The 13,800-nt window shown below is 30.8% G+C and overlaps 1 long non-coding RNA gene across 1 annotated transcript; it reads left to right on the forward strand.

The window, feature by feature from the left end:
* Window positions 1-2,404: 2,404 nt before the first annotated feature.
* Window positions 2,405-4,800, forward strand: LOC128133018 (uncharacterized). The gene is made up of 4 exons (XR_008231214.1): window positions 2,405-2,569; window positions 2,926-2,994; window positions 3,602-4,272; window positions 4,343-4,800. It is a non-coding gene; the product is annotated as an uncharacterized LOC128133018 (long non-coding RNA).
* Window positions 4,801-13,800: the final 9,000 nt, after the last annotated feature.

A 13,800-nucleotide genomic window follows, 5' to 3' on the forward strand; every position in this document is an offset into this window, starting at 1 on the left:
AAATGCTTCGGTAAACAAGGTTTTATCATGTTTTGTTTTTGGGAACAAATTCCGCAACTCTTTCAAATCAAAAGGATTTACTCTGAAAATATTTAAAAGCATAAATGAAAATCGGTCTTTTCTGGCCGAGATTTTGGGGATGTCACAGGCAAGGCCCTAGTTAGTTCCGGACTTCAGTCCGATGCAGTTTTCGGACTTCGGTCCGATGCAGTGGGAAAGGCCCAATAGTTGTTTATTTGTTATTGTAAGGTATGTGGTATTTTAGGGGAGCTCACTAAGCTTCGTGCTTACAGTTTCAGTTTTGATTTCAGGTACTTCCGCTAGCAAAGGGAAGAGCTCGGGATGATGGCATCGCACACACCACAACTTCAGTTTTATCCTAGGAGTTTTATTCCGACATTTTGTTATGATTGATACAGTTTTTGTTTTGACACAGTTACTATGACTTTTGAGTTACTCATTCCATGGTTCTTAGTATATATGTTATTGTAAGGTATGTGGTATTTTAGGGGAGCTCACTAAGCTTCGTGCTTACAGTTTCAGTTTTGATTTCAGGTACTTCCGCTAGCAAAGGGAAGAGCTCGGGATGATGGCATCGCACACACCACAACTTCAGTTTTATCCTAGGAGTTTTATTCCGACATTTTGTTATGATTGATACAGTTTTTGTTTTGACACAGTTACTATGACTTTTGAGTTACTCATTCCATGGTTCTTAGTATATATGACATTCGATGATGTGATTTTTAGTAATATTAAAACAAAAAATTTTGGGTCGTCTTTTGGGTCGTTTCAGTTACGCTCACTCTTGCTTCCGATTACCTTAATTTCCAGTCGCATCCGCCTTTGTTACTACTACCGTGAGTAATTATCACACTTTTTACTTTTATGATGAAATTTAGGGGTTCTAATTGAAATGTATATGTTTTTTTTTATTCATAAATTTTTGATATGGATACATTTGGTAGGGGAGTTGTACATTTGTTTCATTCATATTTTTTGAGTTTGGTTTTATGGATTGAAATTCATCACTTTAGAGCATGCAATCATATTGGATTCATTTTAATCAAAAGAAAGGCTACATTGAGAATATATTGGTGGCCATTTTATGTACATGTTTCTTATTTCTTCAATGGGAGATAGTGAAACAATCATTTCTCAAACATCACCTATGGAGGATTATTCATTTGCTTCTTATTCTGCACCTGATTATGGTGATAGAACTGTAAATCATGTTGAAGCTACAATTAGTGGAAATGTAGCTTTATTTGTTGCTACTAAAAACACATATGTAGATAATACTGTAACGCCCGGGTTTCAGGGCTAAGCATTTTTGTCAATGTAATAGTCTAGGTCAACTCTTGTAACTCTTTTTTTGAAGTAATAAAAATGAAATATTTGAGTATTATGTGAATTATGTGTATTTATGTGCTTATAATTTAATTATAAATGTATAATTAATAAATAATAAAAATAAGCGTCAAAATTAAAGTATAAGATAATCCCGATATCTCTACATAAAGTTGTAGAATATGTCTCAAGGTTTTCGTACATATAAAGAATGCCGAAATCCGAGTTATAACGAAGAAGTTATGACCCGTCGAAGTTTTACGGCAAAACCGGCACGGCACCGGGAAGCGTAAATAGTGAATTTATGATAGAGTGAGATTTAGCCTTAGCAATCTAAACAAAAGTTGTAGAATATGTTAAACTAAGAGCGTCGATAAAAAGAACGCCCAAATCTGACTTCGTATGAGGAAGTTATGATTTTTCTAAGATTCGGCTTAGCAGTGCACGACCCGAAACTCGAATTTTAGTTCGAGCGGTTTTTGGCCTATGCAACCTAAATGAGAGTTGAAGATCTCATTAATAGGAACTCAACGGTAAAAAGATGGACGAAAACGGAGTTCGTATGAAGGAGTTACGAATTCTTCGCGGTCATTTAACAGTCTAAAGGCCTCCTACTGTTAAATTTGAGATCGGTCAAGAATTAGCTGACGGAGTCTAAACGAAAGTTGTAGAGTACGTCTTCACCTACGCGTGGATATAAAGAACGTCAAAAACGGAGTTCGTATGAACGAGTTACAAATTATAATAACATATTTACGTATTAAAATAAAGTATAAATCATGTATACGTACACATATATATACATATGTATATATCATTAGAAAGGTATCGACGATGCGGTCATTATAAGACTAATGTTGAGTTCTTTCGACATTAGTTTAGTACAAATATCATTAAATCCATTTATAATAGTATTATAGAGGGGTGTTTAGTTGTTTATATAACTAAAATGTCATTAAGTAATTATGGAGGGTAGTTTTTGAAAATTCAATTAGTATAAATAAGAGCCTTGGGCTCTCATATTTCTTGCACCATTCTCTTGATTCAAGAGTCTTTCTCTCCTTATCCCCCGAGCATTTCGGTCCCTCGTGATTCGACTTCTCTTTCTGTAGCTTAGTATAGTAAGGTGAGCGCTGAAGCGCTGCACGAATCTTTCTTAGAAAGATTCAGCGACGAAGTTCTGCCCCTGCAGAGCCCGACTCCTAGCTAAAACCCCCTTGTAAGTAAGTTATGCTTACCTTATTTTAATATAGCTTATATTTAAAATTAGTATTGTTATTATGAACTTATAATAAATATTTGAGCTATTATTATAACTTATATAAGTGTCGTTATAATATTTTTTTTTAACTACTCGCGGTACGGGGAATCTGGTTTAAAGGGCCGCATAGGGTTGTTGGATTTCAGAAGTGCTATATGCCAAAATGGTCCTGCCCTCCGGTGTTTTATGTCTGGCCCCTGTCTGTACATAGCGGTTGGAAAATATTGTTTAACGCTTATATAATAATAATAATACTAAGACTAATAGTTGGTCACGGTAAATATTAGACTAAAATTTAGCGATAATAATGTTAGGTTTCGTCGAAGGAAAATAGAATCGTTAGAAGCAAGCGCTGCCCGATTTTGGAATCATCACCTTAACAAGTGAGTGCATAGTTACTTTCAGCTTACACATAGATATGAAGTATTTTATATAAATTACGTGCTATATGTGCATATTATCTGAATACTTGCTATCTATGCTAGATGAACATTGTTATACATGTTTTCAATGATTTAAACTGTATATGTATTTTATATCTACGAAAATGTTGGGGTAAAACATGGGTAGATGTAATAGCTGATGTGTGATAAAATGATGAGAGGCCTCGATGTTGATGTTGTTGTTTCTGTCATCTAGCGGAGTATGGATGACGACCACAGACTCTTCTAGACAGTCCAGTGGAACGCTAGCAGGCTCGCAACCTGTAGGTGTTTGTGAACGACGTGTTCACCGGTGTACTCCATCCCCCACATGGTTGCCTTTAGGACATTTATTGCTGAGGAATCCCCTTAGCAGTAGTGTCCGTCCCGATGATGATCCTTAGGCTAGGTCCCTTATGATAGGTGTTTAGGGACGTAAAGTGAGGATAACGGGAACGGGTAATCGGGTTATTGTTGATTGAATTAATAAACTTATTTAATGTGGGTTGAAAACCCTATGTGCTCACCAGGCTCCCAAGCCTGACCCACTCAGTTTTATGTATTACAGGTAGTGGCGCATGAGCATAGGTGTGATGTTTTGGACGAGGGATTACATATATAGACCTGTAGATATGAAATAATGTAGTAAGGCTTATATTGTACTGTTTATGCTTTTGATCTGTACGAACATGACATCCCGAGTCTTTTAATGAAATACATTTCTATGGAAATGCTTTTGATAAATCTTTATCATATTTTTGTTTTGGGACAAATTCCGCAACACTTTCATTTAAAATGTAACTCTGATTTTTAAACAAAGCATAAACAAACCGGTCTTTTGTGGCCGTGATTTTGGGGATGTGACAAATACCGCCTATGATATTACAAGAAAGTTAGATGCTACAAATGTTGGTACACAGGTTCCATCTACTGCCTCACAAAATGTTAGTGAGAATGGAGTTGGTTCATACAATGTTCATACTTCTGCATCTACACAATAAATGGTGGATGGTTCTGGTATATCTTCATGGCATTTACATACACAATAAATGGTGGATGGTTCTGGTATATCTTCATGGCATTTACATTCTTTATTATTTTTTAATTTTGGGTCTGACTTTTGAGATTAATGCAACATTATCTCCTGAAGAAGAGTGATTGTGGAACATGGTAAAAGTTAATTCACTAGATTATAATGCTTGGATTGTACTAATAGAGGAGACATAGAAAACATCAGAGGTAGGAAACATTTTCAACATTCATTTAATCTTTTTTTTTCTTTCACTATATTGATACACCATATTGACAGGCCAGTGTGTTGAAGATCAGGAAAGTTTATGATGCATTTTTGGTTGAACTTCCTTTGTGTTATGGTTACTGGAATAAGTATGCTTGAAGAAAGATTGGGGTCTATCAGAATGGAATCATTAATTCCAATTATGTTGGAATGGAATCATTAATTCCAACAAAATGCATACAGTAATTGAATTTTGAATTTCAATTCTATCGGAATGGAATCATTAATTCCAATTCTGTTGGAATGGAATATGGATATTTGCTAATGCATTATTGGATTCTAAACTACAATTGGATTTGTTTTCATAGATGTTGATGCTTGAAGAACGAACCACAAAATTGAAGTGATTCTTAGCAACATTATTCTTTTAGAATGTATTAGTGTCTTTGTTAGATTTGGATGTTTTTTTTTTCCGATTTGAAAGTTTTTTCTTAGCAATTGTTGCCCGTATTCTATAAGAATTAATACAATTTTTGTTTTTATTCTTCAATTGATGGTTAAAGAATTTGTTATTCTACAAGAAGTTTTTAAAGTCAGGATCAAGAAATAGGTTCAAGAATATTTTCATTATTTTATAGTTCAAGAATATTAATATTTTTGAATATACTCATAAACATATTCTGTCAGAATGTCCGAATTTAAAGAATTATAATTCATAAAATCAGATTTTTAAAATTAATAGAATCTATGATCCCTTAAAATATGCAATTTTCCTTTATCAAATCTATATTAATTGATTAAAATACCCTTGTAATTAAATTAGATGTATTTTTCAATTATATTTAATTCAATAATATTTATTAATCAATTTTTTAAAATAATTAAATGATTGGCCCACAATCATTCCCACATCCACATAATAATTAGTTAGAATACAATAACCTAAGCATATATATATATATATATATATATATATATATATATATATATATATATATATATATATATATATATAGGCATAATAGTCTTTTCAAGCTGATAAGGACCAAAAACACTAAAAAGATGCAAAAATGAACCATTTTTGCACCCTCTAAACTTTTTGTACCAAAACCACATAATTTTGACAAACATTGGGACCATTTTTGCAATTTTGTCTAGAAAGAATTTAAATGAGTTATAATGATTTTTTTATTGTTATTATTATTAGTTTGATTTATTTCGTTTATTTTTCAAATAAAAAATAAAATAAAAATTCCTAACTCCACCATTTTCCTCTCTCTCTCTCTCTCTCTCTCTCTCTCTCTCTCTCTCTCTCCCCCCCCCCCCCCCAAGAACATATGCCTAGATTCAAGAATACTCAAAAATATCTTCGGCCACCACCACCGTCTGTCGTCTCCATCTCCACCTAAACTTTTTTTTGCCACTTTATCTCCAACAAATCAGATCAGATATACTCACACGAAATTTGATAAACACACACATATACAAAATCAGATGAACATACACGCACACACACGAAATCAGATGTGCACAACATACATACACGAAATCAGATGAACACACAAAAACAAAATTTGATCAGATGACAGCCTCCTTTCTCAAATCTATGCCGTCGTTGGAACCATAGGGATGTTTTTTGAGGATAAAAAAGTTAAGAATTGAATTCGATTTTTTTAAACCACATGAACTATTTTTTTTAATGTATTGAATTTTGTAAAGTTCAATGGAATAAAGTTATAAAATCTAATTGATGACATATTTAATAATTAAAAAGTTTTTTGCTTATTAAACTCCATATTTATTGAACTCTAATTTTTCTTTTTTCTAATAATTATAGAGTTTAATTTATTTTTATAATTATAGAGTTTAATCAATTGAATGTCAATACACATATCACATCATTCAATTCTTTACATAAATATAAATTATGCATTATAAATGATCTACATATATAATCCAAACTGTATTGTCAATTTATCATATTCTAAATGATATAATTACTATAACATGATAAACCTTCTTTAGAAGTTGATATATGTGACTTGGTAAATTAGTTATTAGATACTGTGCTTTGTGAGAGCTAACTGAGAGATATTTCATAAGTATAATAGTTATTAAGTATGAAAAAATCAATTAAATAAACAGAAAAAAATATAGTTTTTTTTATCCAATGACCTTAACTCAAACAAAATATATTAGTCCATCAATATAAAAAATATATATATGATTTAAGATATAGAATAAAAGATAACGCATTGTGAAAGTAGTTTGTTGGCAAAACCAGAAAGGGAGACAATGGAGATAGTTTGGGAGGAGATTTGATTTTAATAAATTATAAAAAATCATAAAGGGTCTTTAATATTATAAAATATCGTTAAACTCAATTATATGTAGTAATATAAGTTGGCCACAAGTAAAAGATTCCATTATCAGTGTATCCATATCTGATTTAATACTTGAATAATTGGGAGTAGATTTGGCTTTAATAAGTAATAGAGTTAATAAAGGTTATAATAGTGTTATAAAATATAGTTAAACTCAATTATATGTAGTCATATAATTAAGTTGGCCACAAGGAAAACGATTCCATATCAAATACATCGATATCTGATCTAATACTTGTTTATTTCTAGTGGAAACAAGATATCATATAAGGGAGGTATTATTTAATAAAAGTATTATATAATGGAGTTTAATACTTATAAAGTTAATCATGATGTGTCTCTTTCGTTATTTTATATTAATCAAGTTGGGGAAATAATTGTTTTGAACTCAATAAATAAATAAACTGTGTATACAAATTCAACAATCCAAACTATACGGTTTACTTGACACCTAAACACGTGTACATACTGCACATGAATTGTATTTTTGTTCACCGGTCCCTACACGCAATGGTAGAGATAAAGTGTCTTCGCATGCACGTGCAACCCATGCTTATGTGTCCCTTTCTTATCTGACTAATTCAGTACTTCTACGAATTAAATTACCATGTTCTATTTTGAAAAAAGAAAAAGATAAAACAATCGATATTTGAAGGGTGTTTGACATAATCGTCACTTTTCCAATTTTTACAAAAATGATTTTTTGTCTTTCAAAAAGCTAAGTCAAATACCCTTTAGGAAACCACTCCCAAGATTACACTTTGATCCATAAATATGTGTGTTTTTTTTCAATTTTTTTTATTTATTTTACATAACTACCAAATTTTATAAAAGTTATATCTTGGATATTTTGGAAATTCAGTTGAATAATTTCAATTTTCTTAAACGTCAAGAATACCATGTTTCATGCTACAAGCATATAGAAAATCTATCTTGTCATAACATCTTTTAGATTCTCAAACTGGCATTTAACCTCTCTTGTTATAACATCTTTTAGATAATTAATTTACAAACTAAAGTTTTGTTTAAAAAAAAATAAACTCAAACAAACCAAAAGATGACATGGAGATCCTAACACTACCGCTCATTCGCTCAAAGCCATTTTGGCGATCCTACCCTTGTGTAAACAGTGGCTTTGATCTTTTCTCAAATTTATCATGAAAAAATTAGTTTCATTGATCAAATTTATGTATATATTTATTTGAAATTTTTATAGTAAATATTTGTTGTACCTTAGTGACTTGTTTATCATGTTGTTTTGTCCGTAGAACCCAAATTGTTTCCTCTTTAGAGTATTTTTACATGTGTACTTTTGTATTTAATATATAGATTGAGCGACCTATCCAATTATTATTTATTGTGCATTAGCCATTAGTATTGGTTATGAAAGGGTACTCATTTTTTTAATTTTGAAAGGTTGCTCAATTTTTTGTTATGAAACCCAAGTTCGATCCTCTATAGGATATTTTTACCTATGTACTTTTTTATTTTAATATAGATTGAATGACCTAGTATTCTATATTATTTAGCAAAAAAGTAATAATCAATGAGACTTTATTTGAAATATTCGATTAATATCAATAAAACTATACTTTTCCCTTATTGTCAATAGGGAAACTTCCAACTGCTGCTTCAATAACCATTTGTTTTGCATTGTTTCGATTAATGCATATCACCACGTTGCATATTGCACGTGAAGCCTTAGCCATTGTTCCCTACTCCCACCACAAGGAAACAAGGTATCCGTCTAAATAATAACTAAAGAAATAATTAAATAAATGTGTGGTAATAATAATATTAATATACATTTACCAATTACCGCCGTTAAAAAAGTTTGCCACGTGTTCACCGCCGCACGTGATACCCATAACCCATGATCGCCTTGCATTCAGAAACGAGAGAGTGGATTGGTTTGATTTGATGAGTCATGATGGTAGTTTCCATCCACCTGTCCCGCCTTTTCACGATTCATGAACCCAAGTTGAAATCTATCCCTCCCTTAAACTGTGTGTTGTAACAAAACTAACAATATTCCAATTACATTAAGTCATTACGAATCTAGGACTAAAACTTACAATTGTCCAATTACAAATTAAACATGTAAAATTTGTTTTATATCAGATAAGATACACAATAATATCATCCGACACAAATATAATATTAACTTATATACCAAATATCAAATGTAATTTAAAAAACAATTATTTTGCCTTTCATTTTAATAAACTTTAACCCTAAAATTGAAATGAAAAATAACATTTACGACCTCTTAATCAACAATCAATGTTAATAAATCAAATTTACGAAATTAAAATCAAATACCATACACAAACAATAAAAATATACTTGGCTAATAAAACATAAAACAAGTAAATTTAACATGTGATAATACATTTAATTAATAAAAAAATAAAAGATAATCATTATGAACCTATTTATTAATAATAAACAAACTATAATGGTGAACCTATTTATTAATAATAAACAAAAAATTATAATATTAAAAAGCAATGGTATAACTGTTAAACTTATGTGCTAGTTATAGTATAGGGATTTAATTTTTCTTTCTAGACTTCGACTTTTAAATATGTTTTTCAGTTTACTAATATCAAGATATAAAAGAGAGAGGATAGAACACAATTATATCTATTCTTTTATTTACCAACTGAAAGATTACTAACCTGTAAATAAAAAAGAGTGAGTCTGTGACTTGTGAGACACCCAAAGAACAAACGGGAGTTTAGAAGACCGGAGAGTTGAGAAAGCAGGCGGTTGCCGATCTCCGGTTGCCGGAGAAAGAAAGATGACGACGGAGATGGGCAGAAATTCAAGAATTATTCGAAATTTTGTTGATGGGGATGACCGGAAATTAAGGAATAGAGATCCGAGTAGCGCGAGTGACAACAAAAAAGTAACGTGAGTTGAGAACTGTAAAGGGCCGCGACAGCGTGGTTTGGTGAAACCAAAATTATAGTAAACCTCGTTTTTTAGGTTTTTACTTGTTCGTTCTACCTGTCTTTTTATATTTTTTTCTCGGATAGAAATTATATTTTGAAATAATATCATCGGACACAAATATAATATTAACTTATATACCAAATATCAAATGTAATTTAGAACGAACAAGGAAAAACCTATAATTTCTATACGAGAAAAAGTATAAAAAGACAGGTAGAACAAACAAGTAAAAACCTAAAAAATGAGGTTTACTATAATTTTGGTTTCACCAAACCACGCTGTCGTGACCCTCTACAGTTCTCTGCTCACGTTACTTTTTTGTTGCCACTCGCGCTACTCGGATCTCTATTCCTTAATTTCCAGTCATCCCCATCAACCAAATTTCGAATAATTCTTGAATTTCTGCCCATCTCCGTCGTCATCTTTCATTCTTCGGCAACCGGAGATCGGCAACCGCCTGGTTTTTCAACTCTCTGGTATTCTAAAATCCCGTTTGTTCTTTGGGTGTCTCACAAGTCACATGCTCACTCTTTTTTCTTTACAGGTTAGTAATCTTTCAGTTGGTAAATAAAAGAATAGATATAATCGTGTTCTACCCTCTCTCTTTTATATCTTGATATTAGTAAACTGAAAAACATATTTGAAAGTCGAAGTCTAGAAAGAAAAATTAAATCACTATGCTATCACTAGCACAAAGTGTTAACAGTTATACCATTGTTTTTTAATATTGTAATTTTTTTGTTTATTATTAATAAATAGGTTCGCTGTTTATTATTAATAAATAGGTTCACCATTATAAATGATTAACTTTGATTTCTTTATTAGTTAAATGTATTATCACATGTTAAATTTACTTGTTTTATTGTTTTATTAGCTATGTATATTTTCATTGTTTGTGTATGGTATTTGATTTTAATTTCGTAAATTTGATTTATTAACATTGATTGTTGATTAAGAGGTCGTAAAGGTTATTTTTCATTTCAATTTTAGGGTTAAAGTTTATTAAAATGAAAGGCAAAATAATTGTTTTCTAAATTACATTTTATATTTGGTATATAAGTTAATATTATATTTGTGTCCGATGATATTATTGTCTATCTTATCCGACATAAAACAAATTTTACATGTTTAATTTGTCATTATATTTAAATTGGACACCTATAAGTTTTAGTCCTAGATTCGCCACTGTATTTGATATGTTCAATTTAGTAATATTATTGGTAATTATTGGTGATATTATTCTATTATAAACATGTTAACATGGTTACCTAAATGTGGACAAAAACCAATGTTCATTACCCAAAAAATTATTATGGAATGTGTGTGTTTTAGATTTGGAGAACAAAACGTAAAACCGACTTGATTCATGGCTGACATTAGAAAACAAAACCGTTAGAACCACCCTAGGGATTGTTTGTTGGAAGCAGCCTCCTATGATCAAGTTAAATTGATGTGTATGAGGAGATGGTTTCTTCTGGGTGGAAAAAAAACATATTGGTTGGAAGAGTGTGTATACAATGCAATCTTATGTTTGAAAATTAATGAGATATCCTTCTCATGGAGGAGGAAGTGTTCTATTTTTAGAGTTAGGTTAAAAGTTAATTAGATAACGAACTTTGTTTTTTTTGCCTATATTTACACGTTTAACCGGTAAATTCGTTTGACATATTCATAATAAGGTAATATCATTGGTTACCAATAATATTACCTTATTTTGAACAAATCAAATAATTTTATCGATCAAATGTATACGGAAAAAAAAACATAATTATCTAAATATGGGAAAAAACAAAAAGTCGTTACCCTTTTAAGGGGGTGTTTGGCTAAGCTTATGACTTTTCATAAGCACTTTTCAACTTATAGCTTATAACTTATAAACTAATAAGTTAGGGGGAGTTACTTATAGATTTTGACTTATTTCCAGTACGGCGCCTTGATAAGTTATTTTTATTCAAACATTTCTTTTAATTTATACCGGTGTGGACCTGGTAATAAGTTAAAAAATAAGCTTAAATAAGCTTAACAAAACACCCTCTAAGTTATTAAACCTTAAATAATAGCAACGACTTTACAAATTTGACAAACAAAAACTTAATTATAAAAAACATAATGAAAAATCCAAAATATCACAATATATAAACTATAAATTACATAAAGATGTTGAGTTTCTTTAAAAAACCCACTAAGCTTCTTGTCCTCTATATTCGTTCATGGTTACACCTTGATTGGCTCTAGAGAGTAGAGATGTAGAAAGAGCGATTTATTTACAAAGATGGATTGGAGGGAGCATAATAAAGTTAGCAATTTCAGTTGTATTTGTAGCATTATCTTGGTGTTTAATTTGGAAAATAAGAAATCACAGCTTTTTAAAAGACAATCAAATTACAGCTTTTCAAAAGACAATCAAATTGGGATACCTTCCTATTATAATAAAATAATAGTTCATAGGACATGTGTCATCTTATTAGACCTCCTTATTTTACATCTTCTTAGTCAACCCAAATACATATATTAATTCCAGTTTTTCCTTTCAGATCGTATAAAGTCAATATTTTTGTATCCAAGACGATATATAATTAGCAACAAATTAAGGATTTTGTTGATCGTGCCTTTCAAAATCTCTATGATTTATGGAAGTTGAAAGAATTTTCTCTTGATTTTCTCGATTAGATTTTTCTTCCGCCACCATCTTATCTTTGAATTCTCCTTTTTAATTATTAGGGTCTTATTCTTATGCTTTCTTCTTAGTTGAATTATGATAAAGAAAAAATTCAAAATTAATTCTAGGTTTGTGTACAAAAATCACGTAATGTGTTTAGATATTCTTGTATGTTCTTATTGTACGCTTCGTAGGAACATGCTTCATTTGGAAATCATATATTCTTTTTGAACCCTTGCTTCCTTGAACATGAGTAAGTTAGGATTTGATGTTAACCATAGATTGTGGGTTGTGTAAGGTTAAACTTTATAATCTGATGTGTAAAACCTTTATCACGTTGAACACATCATCAACGCCAGTGACACTAATCGGGTTTTAGAAGACAACGTAATATATTACTTGTTAGTTAAGTATCGTGATTCATTATCTCTGTGATAGGATTTGTTCTGTGTAGTATACATCTATAATATATAATAGTTATCTTAGTTATTTTAATCCCTGATATGTATGGATTTAAATCTAGAATATTCATCAACCTAGTATATAACTTACACTAGGGTTGCATTTAAAAACATCTCTTTGTACACTCTCTCCTTGTGAGAGATTTTCTTAATCGAAATTTATTTTTGATTAATCTCTTTCTGTTCTTGTCATTCTTTGATATTTTTATTTTCTTATTTATATCCTTCGATTGGTATCAAAGCATGCACTTTTATCTCACAATGACTAAACCGCATCTTCATCTTCTTCTTCCGACTCTAAACTCTTATCAAGTACCACTTCTGGAAACAAAATTCCTACTTTTGATGAAAAGAACTTTCCCATGTGGAAAAACAAAGCTATGGTTGTTCTTGAAACCATGGATCATGATATGCTGGACATTATCGAAAAATGTCCATATATTCTCACCTTTGATGAAACAAAAGATGGCGTGAAGACTGGTGTTATTAAGAAAACTCATAAATATCTATTTAGTGAATATGATAGGCGCCTACATAGCCTTAATGTTCGAGCTCGTGCTGAAATAGGCAACACTCTTTTCCTTATGATATCTACCACCTTGTTCAGAATCGTGTATCTACCAAAGAGATGATCGATACGTCGACGATAGGATATGAAGGAACCAAAGAAGTCAAGGCCACCAGGGGAAACAATGTAAATCACAAGTATGAGCACTTATTTTCTCAAAGGAATGAATCTCTTACTCAAACTTTCAATCGCTTTAATTGTTTAATTAATGACATGAGAAGATTTGCTATTTTCAAACATGATTCTATCTTTGTTCTAAAGTTTCTAGATTCTCTTGATGACAAATGGGAACATCATATCGTTGTACTTAAAAACAATGAAAAAATTCACTCTATAGATCTTCATAGTCTGTATGAAAACTTAAAAATTTAAAGAAACAAAAGTCAAGAGGAAATAGATAATGAAGGAAAGCTTCAAAGAAAGATATTCTATGTTGCTTACCAAAAAGTCAAGTTTTTTCCCTGAAAGTGAAAGTGATAAGTCATATAATATTGATTCTA

The sequence above is a fragment of the Lactuca sativa genome, chromosome 3, assembly GCF_002870075.4.
Source record: "Lactuca sativa cultivar Salinas chromosome 3, Lsat_Salinas_v11, whole genome shotgun sequence".
Taxonomy (NCBI): Eukaryota; Viridiplantae; Streptophyta; class Magnoliopsida; order Asterales; family Asteraceae; genus Lactuca; species Lactuca sativa.